The 15,712-nt window shown below is 42.7% G+C and overlaps 1 long non-coding RNA gene across 4 annotated transcripts in view; it reads left to right on the forward strand.

The window, feature by feature from the left end:
* Positions 1-516: 516 nt before the first annotated feature.
* Positions 517-15,712, forward strand: part of LOC131140440 (uncharacterized) — a 31,401-nt gene continuing 16,205 nt past the window's right edge. For 3 of the 4 annotated variants that reach the window (XR_013629726.1, XR_013629727.1, XR_013629729.1), the window contains exons 1-3: positions 517-609; positions 2,270-2,378; positions 9,110-9,185. This is a non-coding gene — a long non-coding RNA (uncharacterized LOC131140440). Of the gene's footprint in view, positions 610-1,002; positions 1,548-2,269; positions 2,379-9,109; positions 9,186-15,712 lie in introns of those variants that run through there. The other variant, XR_013629728.1, reaches the window with a different exon arrangement.

Here is a 15,712-nt window from a genome sequence, read left to right on the forward strand (position 1 = left end):
GTGGGTGTTATTTCATGTCTAGAAGGCTCTAATAAGGCCAGAAAACATATTTAGAAAGGGTTAAACACATTTTCTACGCTCTAACTATGAAAATATTCCATTTATAAACTATTCACACAAGCAAACAACATTGAGGAATAAACCATTCTCATCTATGTCAAATTGAAACTCTGCTACGAACATTCCTTTGTCAAAATGTCACCCTGATGACAAAATGATACCCACTGGAATCACATGAATACACTTTCAGATTAGCAGCATCACACAAGTGTACTTTATATGCAACACCGCAGTCTTTTGTTTTCATTCTTTAGTTCCACAGAAAGCACGTTTCCACAACAACCAAAAAATGAAATACTCAATAAAGTACCTTACAGTACTGTACTTTGTAGTGTAGTAAATTCAATATATACAATATTGCAAATATGTGCAAGTTGCCGTAGCTGGAGGCTGGATTCTTTTTTGTTCTTTTTATAGTTACATGTGATTAAATGTAGCTTGAAATTACGACGCTAGATTGGTACTTGAACGCACCAGGGCAGCCGCGGAGCTTTGAGTTGCTGGCGTAACGCGGACCTTATTTTTGATGGATAGTGTGTGTCTCTAAACGTGAGTAACCTGGTTATTTGTCATTGTTTAACGCTAGCGGCTGTTTACACCGTGTTATTGTATTGAGTTGCGTGCCTTAATCATCCAGCCGCCGAGCTGGTCACGAACTGCTGAGCTACGTTAGCTTCATCAGCATTGCCACCCGTTCATTATATTGTTAGCATGCTATTGCTATGTGTTTAGCGTACTGCTGATAGCTGAGATGTTATGTTTCTATAGTGTTCAAGAAATGGGTAAAAGCTGTAATCGCAATAAACTAGAGACATCTAACTTTGATAGCGTGTTAGCATGTGAAGTCGGCCATGTTTCTTTCTAACATAGACTAATGTGAATGTAAACAATTGTCACATGACATCACGTGACGTGTTTACGGCGCAATGACTCGCTAGCATGTAGCAAGATTGCTAATTCTTTCATCTTCTTGCAGCGGTGATGTTTCCACTTGACTCCAGTGAAAACTTCTTCATTGTTCTCGGTTAAGAGCTTCAAGTAGTTGTCTCTTTTCCGCCTCATCGCTCGTTGTGTCCACTCGACACTCGTTAAAGGCAGCGACTTGAAGTCATTACAGCGAATGTTTAGCAAACATCGGCTAAGAGCACTTTGACATTTGACTCTTGGAATGTTCTCTCGTCTTCCTCACTTGGACACAGCGTAAACACGTCCTCTTCTTTCACCTTCACCCCGGGGGAGGCCCTCTTTGCTGCCACCATGACACGCAAAAGAAGAATTTTAATTTGAAAGCTAAGTTAAATGTTTATGAGCATGTTGAGTCGCATGGCGAAGGCTAAATGTTGACTATAGCGTACAGGAGCAGGCTGCTGTTAGATTGTGTTGCCTTTTTTCTTTTTTCTTCTGGCTTTCTTGTTTTTTCTTATGGTCCTGAAGAGCGCCTCCTACAGCATTAGCAGAAAACTCACACTTGGAGGAAGTGTTGTGTTGTAAGTGATTGGTGTCTCACACAGGAGGAGACAGACAGCAATGTTGCTTTGGAGACACACACACACACACACACACACCCCATCTTCAGCGGAGGCACGGTGGGGTGAAGGTGTAGAGGTTCTGGCATTTTCTGTCCCGCTCTATTTATTTGCGACGCCATCTATTTGCTTAGGTAAGATCACGCTGCGCTCGTATGCAAATGAGCGTCCATGTCGGCGTGATATTTGAGAAATGTAAGTAAATGGAAACGTCTCTAACAGGGCGAAGGCCACCCTTCGCTCTCCGAGGCTGAAATTGCGTGTCTGGCCTTCACAGCTAATTAGCGTCTTGTTGTGTGGAGACATTTGGCTGAACAGTCAGGAGCCTCACAGCTAGCACGCACAGCTAGCACGTGGCTAAAAGCTTATCCCGGTGGGAGGGAAGGATGACGACCGCACAAACACACAACCTTTGCCGTCTTTGTGAGGATGCCGTGACCACTTTGGAACAAGAGTGTCCCAATTAAGTGGTCATTGAACAATGTTGTCATCACTTCCACACAATCACAAAGACCGTAGAACACGGAATTCCGTAGTAATTCCTCCTTCATTGCTGTTCCCAGTTCCGTGGAGTATTATTCATGGAATATTTTCACTTTTAATGTTAGTAGAGCCTTGTGTTGTTGTGTGATGATTTTGTGAAAACTTGAAAATCTATTGATGATGGTGTATTGATTGCTTAGGGAGGCTGACCTTTGAACTCTAACGGAGGAGGTCAGTGACGGCATGTCGCCCCCTGCTGGCATGGAGCGCTGTGATTGACAGCGAGGACAGATGCTGTCGTCTAAACAGGTAAGATGATCTCTGGAGACCATCTGCTCGCCATTCGCTTCAATTCACACTTCCACACACACACACACACACACACACACACGCACACACACACTCAAATATGGCCCAGCATCAAATCAATATGGCGAGGACACACACAGTGAGTCGTGCACACAAACATGCTTGTGGGCGTGTGTCTTTTTACAGCGACGCATCGCCATCGTCAGGTGTCACCTGGACAGGTCACATGACCCGATCACACGTCTCTGTCTCTCTCTCTGCAGTGGCTACTTTGCTAACAATGATGCTAACAATAATGCTAACACTGATGTCATCGCGGAGAAGCCTCTAGAAGTAAGGAAGTCATATGTGCTGTTGTCATGGTAACCACGAGCACATATTAACAAATCATAACAGTAACAAGTTAACTAACAATCAAAGTCCTTCATTTGGCTCCGCCCCTCCTCTGCTGATGAAGTGGATAATGCTAACTAGCAAAGTACGGCTTGGCAGAGGCAACGAACACGCAGACGTCTACAGTGTCTGTCCAACAGGAGGGCGGCGACTTCCTGTGTTTAGATTGTCAACAAGGTCAATCATGAGAATGTCCACTGTCTTAATGGACAATGCTAACCGCTAATGACCACGTACGCTAGCCTGCCTGCAGATGCTACAAGCTAGGCTATAATTATGCTTCACCCTGAAGGACTCATCATGTCGTTTAGCCATTAGCACGTGCTAGCACGCTGCCCTAGCGTAGCCCCGCGGTGCTCTGGCATTTCAAAGTGCTAATTATCACAACTTGTCGGCGAATGCTACTTAGCCTCGGCCGGGGGTCGGGGGAATTATGGGAGAACGAGTCCCGAGAGTCACTCGGGGCGTGGCCAGCCGTCCACAGAGTGCTTTGTTTTGGATAATAATAGATTTCAAGCGCAGGTCACTTGAACGCACCGTCCCCTCTTAATGCTTGCATTCCACGCTAGCTAACGTGTCTAGTAAACATAATAACAGAGGGCAGCGACTTGTTGCTAGGCAACCGTGATGATTGCCGCTGCCACCATGCTGAGTGTTTGCGTGTGTGATTAGCACCTCGTACAACTACAACTCAAAAAGCACAAATAAACAAACAAACTAAAAAAAAAAACATTTTTATTCCTTCTTCACTCACACGGTCATGACCTGCAATCTGCTGGCATGTCAGTGTCACTTCCCATATCATATCCCGGTATGCTAATACGGTATATCCTGCTACAGTGCTGTCGGTACATAAATAAATTATTATGATCTCTTATTAATTCATCTAATGAATCTATTTTTTTAATCTTACTAAAATTTACTGCAAAAAGTGAGCACACTGAGTTGGATCGTGTCGCCTGCCAGTTTGTCAGCGTGTCGCCAATATAATATTGCAGAAACATTTATTATACACCGTGAATTTCTACTGAGTGCACTCAGACGGGAGGCTGGGCTTGCTGAGAGGAGACGCCTGCAGCAGCCTCATCTTAGGTTACTGACCTGTATTATACCAGGAAGTGTGCAAATTCAATAATTAAAAATGTTAAAAATGATTGGAATCAAAACCAAAAAAGTGTAATAGAGTTCAATGGACAAATATGATAATAATATTGTATGTTATCATTATTTCCCCGGCTGGAGACCAGTCCAGGGTGTACCCCACCTCTTGGCCGAAGTCAGCTGGGATAGGCTCATACCCCCACGACGATGTTATATTCATTTGCTTTAACTCGTTTTCTTACATATGCACGGAATAGGGAAATAAATGTGTGTGGATGTGGATTGTGGATGACGGGCAAGTGGCCACGCCTACGTCTACCACACACTCATGTCGATTCACACACACACTTGCACACATACACAGTGTGGTGGTCCAGTTAGCATTGATTAGCTGCCTGCTTACTTTAATAAAGGTCTCGTAGAGCGCTGCGCTGCGGCTACATCGACCAGCGCACTTCATCACACACTACATTCACTACTTACACAGTATTTACTACACACTCTATTACACACACACACACGTTTCTGTGTGTGTGTGTGTGTGTTCTAGTCAGTCTTTTGTTATTCTTGTATGAAATAACTCATTAACTGATGCTAACATGCTAATGCCATGTGAGAGTGCGTGTAAGTTAAGATGCAGCTCGTGGGACCTTTGACCTTTGCCATCAGCCTGCATCTCGCCAGATGTCTTAACCTCACGTGTGTGTGTGTGTGTGTGTGCACGTTTGACTCACTTCCTATTTCCTTTTAGCCCCGATAAGCTTCATCCTCATCATCACTGGATGTGTGTGCGTGCGTAACATGAGTGAGTGGTCTGAGTCACTTTAGACAATTTTGATCAAATTGACGTTTGAAACGTGCGAAACATGACGCCATATTTACTCCTCATCTTCTTCCTCCTCACTTCCTTGAAGGAGCTCTAATGCGTTGCGTGTGTGCGCGTGTGATGAGATTAGCATCGAGCGCAGAAAGACTCAAAGCATCAAACATCAAACTCACCGCCATCGCCGGACAGTGATGGGGGGGCGGGGTGTAACACTAACCTGTAATCACCTGACACACACACACACACACACACACAAACGTTGTTACAAAACTTGCAGAAAGTTCAAATTGTGTTGTTTGTTGAAGTGTATCTGTATCTGGCCACGCCCCTCCAGCCCTTCTCACTATTTCTGTTTACGATCATGTGATTGTGTTCCTGTCGGCGGCCATGTTGTTGTTGTTGTTGGTGGTGGTACAGCCAATCAATAGTCGGGAATAAAAATGTAACCAAGCTAATCAATTAGGCCCACTTCATTTTCATATGTCCACTCCATCGTCCTTGTCGCCGCGACAACAGTCCACCGCTCGGGAGCACCCCCCACCAACCCCCTCCCCCTCGGTGTGCATCCATTCTGACGGTGTCGGGTTCTCCGTGATGGATGTTCCACACTGCAAAATGTGAGGCCGGATCCGTTTACGTCTAAAAACTTTGGATCAATAACAATATTTGCCCTGGAAAACAGACCCCCCATGCCCCCACCATACACACACTTTAAAAGCCCACATTCATTTTTAATGGCGGCGAGCGGTGGCGTGAGCTAATACGCGGACAGATGTGGCGAAGGCAGCGAGCGCGAGGTCAGTGTCAGCGGCTAATTGGCTCCTTGGCGGCGACACTCGATCCTGCTGATCCAATCACACGCGGCACGCGGACCACTCATGCTAACGCGGCGCTCACCACGCCGCAGGAAGTCAACATGGCCGCCGCTGCACGCCGCGTAAACAAACTGTGGACATTCGGGAGATGGTCGCCACATCGCTGAGATGTGAAAAGGTCAAACACGCGCACAGAGGTCAACGACAGGATTAAACATCATCACTTCCTGTCTGTCAGCTGACTTCCTGATCTCACCGTGACCTCCAAAACTTCCCGAGATGGATTTAACACATTTGGCTCGACTGAAGCTAAAGCAAAGGTAATTAAAGTCAGCTAAAGTTAAAGCTAAGCTAACACTAAGCTAAACTCAAGTCTTTTACCGAGTGGTGGATGAGTGGACGCTTGCTGAGCGGCCTGCAGTGTGACGTTTGAAGACGCTCAGAGCTCTGTTGGAACTGTCACCTTTGACCCGATGATTCCATCATAGGAAGTAAGCCAGCAGGCGGCCATGTTTGTGTTTTTGTTCTACCTGCTTGGCTAATTAGCCTCTTTGATTGGCCGGGAGGAGGAAGCGAGTGAGGGGGCGGTGGGGGGGCAACAATGACTTTGTTGTGTCTCTTTGTGTCCATCAGACTAAAGAGGGGGCAAGTCCCGATCCTCTTCCTTTCCTTTGTGGTGCCGTCAGACATGTCAACAACTCGCACCGACATTGTGATAATGTGCTAAAGCTAGCTCGCTATGCTATACAGCACCCGCATGTTGAAGCTACGTTGTGTTTCTATTGGTACACAATGATGAAAAAGTATAAAAGTATAAAAAATATAGAATATAAAAATGTGTCCATTGATTAAGGCAGCCGGTCGGCAGCCAATCGCAGGGCAGATATAGACAAACAACCATTCACCAACAACCATGCACTTTACAGGAAGGGCATGAGCAGACTCTATCTGCTCAGGAGACTGAGGTCTTTCGGAGTGCAAGGGGCACTCCTCAAGACGTTCTATGACTCTGTTGTGGCTTCAGCCATTTTCCAGGGAGTGGTCTGCTGGGGCAGCAGCATTTCGGCTGCGGATAGGAAGAGACTGGATAAGATCATCAGGAAGGCCAGCTCTGCACTGGGTTGCCCTCTTGACCCAGTGGAGGTGGTGGGAGAGAGGAGGATGTTGGCTAAGCTATCATCCATGTTGGAGAACGACTCCCACCCCCTGCAGGACACTTTGACAGCACTTGAGAGCTCCTTCAGCGATAGACTGCTTCACCCCAAGTGTGTGAAGGAGCGATATCGCAGGTCTTTTCTTCCTGCAGCTGTCAGGCTGTACAACCAGCACCGCTCACAATAGACTTCTACACTGCTATGTACATCTGTGTAATACTTGCTTTTAGTCAGTATAGTTACTCCAGACCCCATTCACTGTGCAATATCTGATAAACCTCCATGTGCAATATTATGGGCTCTAATGCAATATACTAAGTTCTATGTGAAGTATTTCCATAATGCCTCATATTAACTCTCTAACAGGATCTCAGTGTATAGACTGGTCATATATGTCATCTGGTTTCATATTATCTACATACTGTATTGTATATAACTCTGGGAAAAACTGTTGATTTTTGTTAATACTTGGGTTGTTTATATTGTTTATTTTTCTATATTGTGTATTTTGTACTGCTTAACTGACTCTGTACTCTTGCTGCTGTGCAATACAAATTTCCCCACTGAGGGACGAATAAAGGCATATCTTAATCTTAATCTTAATCTTAATTCACACTTACATTCACACCCATGGATAGATTAGAGTCTCCAATTAACCTAGCACGTATATTTTTGGAATGTGGGAGGAAGCCGGAGTAACCCGGAGAGAACCCACGCATGCACGGGGCGAACATGCTAACTCCACACAAAGCTGTTCCAACAGCGATTCAAACCCACCCTCTTCTGACTGTGAGGCCAACATGCTAACCACAAGGCCACCGTGCAGCCTCACTTAGTTGATATAATACAATATTTAGCTTCTTCGTCTGTTCACTACTTTCCACCACAACAGGTTGCTCTTTAGCCGCCATTATTTCAACTTAGTTTGGAAATAATTGAGAGGAAGCATAGAGTCTTTTAGCTTCCAAGATGGCTCCTTTTCAGGTTGATCTTCACGAGTTTCAAGTTGTAAGCGTCTTATGGTTGACGTGCACTTTGAACCATGAACATCCTCAGCACCTTTGGTCAAGACGACGCCCCTGTGTGGCCGCTCGCCAGCACTGCAGCGGACTTTTGAGCAAAAGTCGGCCGTCCTCACCTTCATCGAACATACATGCTCACCACATGTACTCTACCTGCTTCGACCTCTGCGTGTATTTGACCTTGTGGAGAAGGTGTGTTGGGAGCAGCATGTGTTAAAGAGCAGAGTGAGTCTTTTAATCCTCTTAACGTGTGTTTTCACCGCCAACATGTTAACCAGTCAGCCTCTAATCCTCCCTCACCGCCAATCACACGCCCCCTGGGAGGAGGGGGGGCGAGGCCGGAGAGGGAGGGGGATGAAAAGACAGTGAAAGAATGGCCTCCAGCATTTAGACAGAGCCCAGCCATGTTTGATGGTGACCTCTGAACCCAACCCTCAGCATCCACTATCAGGCGGCCTGAAAGTGAACACTCTCGTCTTTCCTCCAGTCACTGCACGTCCATCAACACACTGCAATTACGCACACACGCACGCACAAACACACACACACACACACACAAAGAAACTTTCCTGACATGCTCGGCACTATAAAAGTATTAATTCACTTATTATCTTGCTAAATGCACACTTTTCATCTTTTTAAAAAGACATTCATTCCTAATCTCTTTAAAAGTGTGTGTGTGTGTGTGTGTGTGTGTGTGTGTGTGTGTGTGTGTGTTCGTGCTGATGTATATGGGGCCAGGCGGTGTGCGGTGTCAAAGCAAAGAGTGTTTCGCTCAACATCTCCACCGAGCAAACAAAACAACTTCTTAAGTTCTTAAGTGCTGTTTGTTTTATGTCACTTGGCGGCACAGGTGGGTGGAGTCAGCACATCACATTGCAATGACTCCATTAGCAACAACATTTTTTTTGTAGATGTAATGCCAGAACTGCCTGCTTCAATATGTCATAAGTTAAATAAGGAAATGAAGTTAATTATTAAAATTAATAAAAGAACCGGGAACCTGGAAAAGAGCGTTTTTTTAAGCAACAACAGTCAAGCTAGCTACATGTACTGTTGCTAGCGGATTTCTTCATACCTCTTAACATTGACATTTGAAAATAAGGGACATTTTCCGCACAAATTATACCAAAATTGTTTTCTAGGGAAGGTTGTATCCATAAAAATGTAAAGATGAGGACCACTTTGATACTTTTTATGCATTAAAATGCAATCCCATGTCGGTTGATTTATGCTAGGCTATCTAGCTAAGATTTTTGTATAGCTGACAAAGGAATTCATTTTAATGTGACAATACTGATGCTACAGGATGAAAATGGCCATACTTTGGACACTCCTGTCCTAAGTGGAACACAATGTGTGTGCTGAAAGATGTTGAAATCCCTAAAAAATAATACAATATTGTATGAATGTTTTCCAGGGGCCATCACGAGAAAGCTGCATTACTATTGGGACGCTCGTATGACATCAACCTTCAAACAGGAAGTCCACTCACTGTAAGTACTGACAACACATGCAATAAAATGGCCCTCATCAATATTGATGCTGCTAATGAGACTTCACACACACATACACACACACACACACACACACACACTGTAAGGCCACTAGGACTGGACACCAGCCACTGTGTGTGCTGGTGTGTACTTGACAGTGTTCATGTCTGTGTGTTAGGACAGACTGAGGGCACTGTGATTGGATGGCCGCCATTGTGTGTGTGTGTGTGTGTGTGTGTGTGTGTGTGAACGTGTGTGTGCATGTAAGTGTGAGTTTGTGTGTGTCCATGGTTGAATGAATGCAACCATGTCCATCTGTTTGGCAGCAGACATGATTGTCACGCCATCTGGGCCCTTCTTATGTGTGTGTGTGTGTGCGTGTGTGTGTGTTAGCCTTTAGGTGTGTTAGATGCAAAGGTGATAAGACCATGCACACACACACACACACACACACACACACCCACGCACACACCCACTTATGGGTAGTGAAAAGTTTACTTCCAGTATTGTGCAGGCCTGAGTAGTGTGTGTATGTGTATGTTTATCAGTAGTGATGTCACAGGTCACATGACATGTACACATAAAGTTGAGTTGTTAGACGTAACAAACAAACAAAAACAAAAACGTTCATGAACTTCATAGAAAGTGTTAGCATTCAGAAGTCAGCCGAGACGATGCACAATATAGGATCCACGAGGACAAGACAAGACGAGATTTGAACGTTGAGAGAAGTTTAATTAAAAAAATATGACTGGACATTGAAACCTTTTTTTTTTACAAAACAAGGCCAGTGTGTTTTGAAATGTTAATGGTCCCGACAAATTGATGCTAAACGATATTATTGTCAAAATGATTTGAGAGCAAATAAACCACAATAACATATGATAATAGTTATAACTAATAATAATAATGCAATATTTCCTTTAATGCAGTGGTTATCAGCTAGTTTGGCTGTGGGACCCACCGGCACCCCTCAGTGACAGGCGGTGACCCAAATTGTGGACATTTTTCAACTCAAACCTCTCAAATATCAGCAAGATGTTGTCTCTGCACCCTTTTTGAGAAGCACATGAAGTCCCCGCTCCATTTTTTTTTGCCCTCATGTTCAAGCTTGACAACGTCGCCCACAAACATAAATAACACAGACAATAACGCAAGGTGCATTCAAAGACATCAGGACATTAATAGTTGAAAACGACTTGCAGGCTGAATAGATAGGTGTGTCCCATTATGTGCATGAATGAGCTGCCTCTTTTTTATTATGCTATTTCCACTTTTGTGACATAAATGTAGCTTAAATGTTGTTTTCTCGTGTTAAACAATGCCAAAGTTTCAGATAAAGACATTTGCGCATTTGGAAGTGAGCCCTGAAAGAAATTTGGGGGGTGGAGGTCAAAAACTGGAGGTGTGTGATGTCACAAATGGGCGGGATTCCTTATATGGCCCCGCCCCCAAGCACTGCTTCCCCCGACCTCCCGGAAGCTACGCTACTGTGTGTACGGTGTTAGCAATGGCTCACAGGAAGTCTTTCTTCCGGTGTAAGGGAACACCGGAGAACAGCGGCAGAGCACCGGAAGTCCTCTAAGCACTTGGGAATGTGACCAACCACAGCGGAGTGGGCGTGTCTGGAGGCGGGCCGTGGGTAGAATAAATTAAAAGACACGGTTTTTGTGGAAGCATGAACTCCAAAGAAAAACAGCTGGAATAGGTGCAGTTTCTGGAAGATCTAGAAAGCGTTCTGTGCTGGTTATTGTGTGTAGCTACTCTATAGGAATCCCCAACTCAATACAAAGAGATGAAAAATGAGCTGTAAAAATTGACAGTAATGTCTTTGGTTAGTGACGGCGCTTTGTTGTTGACACTTTTTGTCATGACTTTAGGACCAACACAGGAAGTGAGCAGCGCCCTCCTGTGGTTAAAAATGACTAAAAAAGCCGAGGACGGCAGATGTTCTCGTAGCTGTCGTCACGCTGCGCAATGTGTGTGTTTCCAGCTGTTTCTGTGTGTTTATTCTACACACACATACACACACACATAGGGTCATGTGGATGTTGATCCAAATGGTCCATCAGTTGAAACTGCTGAGAAAATAAACTGTGGAAGTGCTGATTATTCCTCACCTGACAGCTGTGTGTGTGTGTGTGTGTGTGTGTGTGTGTGTGTGTGTAGATGTTGAACTTGGTCATCTTCAGGACTCCATCTATCTTCTTCTTCCCCTTTGTCTTTGTGGCTTTCAGCTGTTGATGACTCAACATAAAAGTGGAAAGGAGTACAAAGTATATAAATGTAAATACAAGACGTATACATTGATGTGTATACAGTACATGTAGATACAATACATACAGTGTGTCACAACAGTGACTACACTGTTCTTCTATTCCTGAAAATATTTGATTAGATCTTTTCATGGGACTAAAGCAATGACACTTTGATATAATTTAAAGTAGTCCGTGTACAGCTTGGATCAGTGTAAATTTGCTGTCCCCTCAAAATGACTCAACACTTAATGTCTAAACCGCCAGCAACAAAAAGGACACCCCTATGATAAAATGGACAAACTGAGCCCAATTAGCCATTTTTTTTAATTAACAGAATCATGTGACTCATTGTGTTACGAAGCCTTAGGTGTGAATGGAGGGCAGGTGTGTTAAATTTGGTGTCATCGCTCTCACACTCTTCTTATCCCGATGACTAGAAGTTCAGCATTGGACCTCGTTTGCAAAGACGTCTCTGAGGATACAAAAAACAATAGTTGCTTTAGGCCTGAATAAGATTGCTAACACGCTGAAACTCAACTGCGGCATTTTGGTCAAGACACACAGCCCTTAAACACATACGCGGGCCGCAAGTTTGAGACCCTAGAGACGCTAGGCCCCCCACCTTGATACCAAAGTTTAATGTTGAAATGACAGCTTAAAGCTGTGTGCACACCGGACACAATGAACATGATTTTGCCCCGCCCATACTGTTACCCTACCCTGTTACCCCGCCCTGTTTTGCTTTGGATTAGCAATGAAGCTAAAGGCTTATGACGCTAGGGTACAAATAAATGCAATATGAAAATACACGTGAAGATAAAGCATCTCATCAAACATGTTGTTAAAGTTACCACGCTGCTCCCAGATGGAACCATGCTACCATGCTAACTTGCTAATTGGGTACAATTATTAAGTTTCATTCATGTTCATGTTAAAGGTTAAATAACTGTTAATACTGTACATTTCAATCTGGAAAAAATAATTTCTCTACCAGCTGTTTTATTATTATTTTACTTATTTATTACTGATTGATTGATTTATTGTCTTTTATTCTTAATTTGTTTATTTATTTTTGTTATCTTATTTTGTGTATAGAAAAATAAAAATTAAGATATTTGAGAACAGTGGAATGTTTTATCAAATATTTTGGTGTGGAAAACCGGAACCAAAGTACTGAAAAAGTGTAGGGTATAGCAGAAGCAAAAGCATTGAAGATAGTTTTTTTTTCCAGTTTTTAATAAATGCGTTTTGGTTTTTTTTTTTGAAAACCTGATGCGGCCCGGCTTCACCCAGAACCTAGCTCTGGTGGCCCCCAGGTAAATTGAGTTTGACATTTTTGTGATACAAATGTACAGTATTACTTTTTTGAATGCATATGGGGGGGTAAGTCACCGTTGATGCAGTACACTCCTGACGAGGATGTCATACGACTTCATGTCCAAAATCGACATAATATGAATGAAATGTTGTCATTTTGACGAGAAGAAAGGTTTGTTTCCCTGGTATACTTCCCTTTCATGGCGCCAACGCCAGCTAGGTCGTTGGAAGCTAACTTTGAAAGTCATCTCTTACTACAGCTAGCCTGACTGAAACTCTGGGTTAGCCGAGGAAAATAATAATAATAATAAAGAGAAAAAGCTGTTAAATAACACAAAACTTTGTCAGTAATTATACGGCAAACCTTTTTGCAGAATAAATATTATAAAAAAAAACATACAAAGGTCAAAGTGACCCCCGCGTCCTTTGACTTTTCAGTATGTTGCCCTCAAAACACCGTCCTAGCGATACTGGCATTTCCACATGTTTGACACCATGATTGTTTACAGGTGAGCTCACGGCAGGTGTGCAGCACATCACAGAAAAGGAGCGTTTGATTTGCTCATCTTAGCCGAGTAACACATACCACAGTACGTGTAATCTCACTTTATTAGATTGTTTTTTTTAAATTATGGATAATCTGAACTTTTTAAAATGTAATCGGATTTATCAGTATGATATCATAATTTCCCCATATTCCGTATTTCCCAGACTGATAATTAGAGGGGGTGCACCCCTAGATACAATACATATATATTTGGCATATACATATAGATACTGTACATATATATGTGGTCTATCTACGTGGTCCATACTGTTGGTGTCCATCTGCATGTCTAACGTATTTATAGACACGTAACGAGCCAGCCAGCAGCTCCCTCACCTCCATCTGTCAACCCCCCACCACCACCACGAATGATTGACAGCCACTCTCAGGTGCAGGCAAAGTGTGAAGGAGGGGGTGGAGTCAAAAAGAGAAGGCGAGACAACCTAAACAATCAGCAAACACACGCTGACCAATGAAAACATAGACGACAAATCCAGTGTCGTTTTTATAGACCGCATGAAATCACCCATGAAAGTTCGAAGACATCAGGAGAAACCTGACATGGACATGAGATATAATGAGACATGATTAGACATGTGACATGAGACATGATGAAATATGATAAGACATCAGACACCATAAGACATGACATCAGACATGACATCAGACATGAGGAGACATGATGAGACATATGACATAAGACGCAATGAGACATGACACAATGATGAAAGATGACAGACATGATTATATGTGTGACGAGACATGATGAGACATATGACAGGAGGCGTGATTAGTTCATGACATGAGACATGATGAAACACCACTGGATATATGACATGAGACAAAATGAGACATGACATATGACATGACATGAGACATATGACATACATGAAACATGACATCAGACATGATTAGGCGCATAAGATGAGACATATGACATGAGGCACAGTGAGACATGATGAGACATGATTAGACATGACATGATACACAATAAAACATTGGATTGGATATATGACATGAGACAAAATGAGACATGACATATGAGCTATGATTAGACATACGACATGAGACATATGACATCGGACACGAAACATGACATCAGACATGATTAGGCGCATAAGATGAGACATGAGACATATGACATGAGGCACAGTGAGACATGATTAGACATGACATGATACGCAATAAAAAATTGGATTGGATATATGACATGAGGCAAAATGATTACACAAATAACATGAGACATGATGAGACATATCATATGAGACAATATAAAATGTTTAGACATACGACATCAGACAAAATGAGACATGATGAGACATATCATATGAGACATGATAAAATGTCATCAGACAAAATGAGACATGATGAAACATGGTTAGACATATAACATGAGACAAAATGAGACATGATGAAACACCACTGGATATATGATATGAGGCATGACACAAAATGAGACATGACATATGAGATATGATTAGACATAGACATACGCCATGAGACATGATTAGACATGACATCAGACATGAAACATGACATGATTAGGCATTGAGACATATGACATGAAGCACAGTGAGACATGATGAGACACGATGAGACATGACATGACACGCGATAAAACACTGGATTGGATATATGACATGAGGCAAAATGATTACACATATAACATGAGACATGATGAGACATATCATATGAGACGTGATAAAATGTTTAGACTTATGACATGAGACAAAATGAGACATGATGAAACATGGTTAGACATATAACATGAGACAAAATGAGACATGATGAAACATGGTTAGACATATAACATGAGACAAAATGAGACATGATGAAACATGGTTAGACATATAACATGAGACAAAATGAGACATGATGAAACATGGTTAGACATATAACATGAGACAAAATGAGACATGATGAAACATGGTTAGACATATAACATGAGACAAAATGAGACATGATGAAACATGGTTAGACATATAACATGAGACAAAATGAGACATGATGAAACATGGTTAGACATATGAGACAAAATGAGACATGATGAAACATGGTTAGACATATAACATGAGACAAAATGAGACATGATGAAACATGGTTAGACATATAACATGAGACAAAATGAGACATGATTACTGGCATAACATGAGCCATGATTAGACATGTACCATGTCAGACACAATAACACATGATGAGACATGATGAAATATGGTAATGGTTTAATTTCATTTGAACATGCATCAGATTCCAATTGAGTGCATCCCATAATCAGTTCCCAGTTCCACATGTCCAAAAGGAGTAGGAAGAAGCAAAGCTTATTAAATCCTACCCCTCCATCTGGTACTTTTACAATCACTAACTGTTACATTTGTTCACTTCCTGCTTTCCATAATACAGTTTAA

Source organism: Doryrhamphus excisus, linkage group LG14 (assembly GCF_037039965.1).
Source record: "Doryrhamphus excisus strain RoL-2023G ecotype Guam linkage group LG14, RoL_Dexc_Guam_v1.1, whole genome shotgun sequence".
In the NCBI taxonomy this organism is placed as follows: Eukaryota; Metazoa; Chordata; class Actinopteri; order Syngnathiformes; family Syngnathidae; genus Doryrhamphus; species Doryrhamphus excisus.